Here is a 3,097-nt window from a genome sequence, read left to right on the forward strand (position 1 = left end):
TTTTTTTTTTTTTTTTTTTAATTGGGTTTGAATGTTTTGAGAACTCTTACATCTATGTTCGTGAGGTATATTGGTCCAACTTTCACATGCATATGAGCCAATTTAGAATACTACGGCAGGAGTCAGACACACCTTAGTCCTCAAACAGATACCTTTATTTTTGAACACTTTAAGCATACCTTGTGCAACAGATTTACCTAATGCAATATGAATTTTGATTGTGAATCAAAGCAAAATGAAGTGTTTGCCAGCTCCAAATTTTTCTCCATTTATCAAGATATTGGAGCCCTAAAAGCATGGTAGTGGTTATGTGCTGTGGTTCTGACTCACAGAGACAATGTACAGGGATTCCAATGATATAAATCTTTAGGGGAGCAGAAAGTCTCATCTTTCTCCCACAAAACAGCTGGCAGTTTTGAATTGTTGATGTTGCGGTTCACAGCCAGATTAATTACCACTATGCTACTGGAATGCAAACCCCAACAGCAGCATTTTGAATTCATGATTTGCTCCGTGGTAGAAAAATGAGGTTTCCTGTATTTGTAAAAAAAAAATTGTTGTTGCTGGTAGGTGCCATGAAGTCGATACTGAATCATAGTGATCCTATGCACAACAAAAAGAAACAATGCCCAGTTCTGAGCATGAGTCCATCATTGTCACCATTGTGCAAATCTATCTCATTGGTGGTCTGCCTTTTTTTCTCAGACCTTCCACTTTACCAAGCATGATTTCCTTGTTCAATGACTGCTGCTTCCTGATAATATGTCCAAAATATGAGAGACAAAATCAGGGTGTCCTGGCTTCCAAGGAGCACTCTCACTGTACTTCTTCCAACATAGATCTGTTTGTTTTTGTGGCAGTACATGGTACTTTCAATATTCTCCTCCAAACCATAACCCAAATGCATCAATTCTTCTATGATCTTCCTTATTCACTGTCCAACTTTCACATGTACATGAGACTACTGATAATATCTTGGCTTGGGTCAGACACTAGTCTTAAACTGACATCTTTGCTATTGAAAAACTTAAAGAGGTCTTTGAAGCAGATTTGCTTAGTACAACAGGTCATTTGATTTTTTTTACTTCTACTTACATGTAGCATAGTGGTTACAAATCGGGCAGCTAATGTCACAGTAAGCAGTTCAAAACTACCAGATGTTCTGCAGGAGAAAGATGAGGCTTTCAGCTCCCAGAAAGATTTATGGCCTTGGAAACCCAATGCAGGTTCACTATGAGTCAGAACTGACTCCAAGGCACATAACAACAACAACTTCCATGAGTGTTGATGATTGATCTGAACAAAATGAAGTCTTTGACATCTTCAATCTTTACTCCATTTATATGGATGTTGTTTACTGGTCCAGTTGTGAAATTTTTTGTTTTCTATACATTGAGATGTGACCCATACAGAAGGTTTTGGTCTTTGATCTTCATCAGTACCTGTTTAAAGTCCTCTTTGCTTTCAGCAAGCAAGGTTGCATGATCTGCATATTGCAGGTTGTTAATGATTCTTCCTCCAATCCTGAAGCCAAATTTTTCTTCATACAATCCAGCTGACCTTTAAATATTTCTGTTCAGCTCTTGTACCTCTTCACTTCTTCCATTTGCTTTAGCATCTCTATGCTGGACAGAACATTTCAGAGACTCTTCTGATATCCATTTTGGACTTTTTCTTCTTCTTTGTCTTCCTACTGACCTTTTATTGCTCACAACTGACTCAACATCATACCACCATGACCAAAAACAATACCATCATGTTATTCATTTGTCCACTTGTGAAGATTTTTGTTGCATTTAGATTGATGTGCAATACATATTTGATCTTTATCATTAAATATTTTAAGTTCTCTTCATTTTTAGCAAGGTAGGCTTTATCATCTTCTAATCACAGGTTGTTAATTAGTCTTCCTGCAATCCTGATGCCAAGTTCTTTATATAATCTAGCTTCTGGAATTATTTGTTCAACATGGAAATTGAAAAAGTATGGTGAAAAAGCACAGCACTGGCAGACACGTTTCATAATTTTAAACTGTTGAGCATACCCTAGTTCTGCTCAAAAACTGCCTTTTAATCGATGCACAGGTTCTTCATGAGCATTCCTTGCAATTTTATCCATAGGTTGTTATGATCCACATAGTTCAAAATACTCAAAAGCACAAGTAAATCTTTCTGGTATTCTCTGCTTTTTGCCAAGCTCCATTTGATATCATCAATGATATGCATAGTTCCACATCCTATTCTGTACCCAACTGAGTTGAGTTTCTGGCAATTCCCTGTTGAAGTACTGTTACAGCCATATTCAAATTATCTTCAGAAAAAATTTACATGCCTGAGTTATTAGTAATATTGTTTAATGATTTCCACATTCTACTGTGTCACCTTTGGAATTGGCACAAATATTAATCATTTCCAGTATATTGGCCACGTAGCTGTCTTCCAAATGTCTTGGCATAAATTATTGAGAGTCTCAAGTGCTGCATCAGTTTCTTGAAAGATTTCAATATTTTGTATTCTGTCAATACAGGAGCATTGTTTTTCATAAGTGCCTTCAATGCAACTTGGAAATTTTCCTTCAATACTGTTGGTTCTTGAGCGTATGCTATTTCCTGAAATACTTGATTATTGACCATTTCTTTTTGACACAGTAACAAACACATATCTGGAGCTATAACTGCTTTCAGAAATATACAGCAATGAAGACTCATGATACATAAAGTATCAATAAAGAACAGGTAAATATCTTTCTGTTGTTTGGTGCTTTCAGCTCAAATCCATGTGATGTTGGCAATGATATCCTTCATTCCACGTCTCTTTTGAGTCCAACTTGAACCTCTGGAAGTTGTCTGTCCATGTATGGTTGTGGCTGTTTTTGTACTATCTTTAGCAAAATTTTACTTGCATATGATATTAAATATATCAACCAATGATTTCTTCATTCTGTTGGTCCTCTTCTTTGAATGGGCATAACTATGGACTTCTTCCAATCAATGGTCAGGTAATTGTCTTCCAAATTTCTTGTCATAGATGACTGAGTGACTCCAATGCCACATCAGTTTATTGAAAGATTTTAATTTGCATTCTCTCTATTCCCAGTG

Source organism: Chrysochloris asiatica, unplaced genomic scaffold, assembly GCF_000296735.1.
Source record: "Chrysochloris asiatica unplaced genomic scaffold, ChrAsi1.0 scaffold00153, whole genome shotgun sequence".
NCBI lineage: Eukaryota > Metazoa > Chordata > Mammalia > Afrosoricida > Chrysochloridae > Chrysochloris > Chrysochloris asiatica.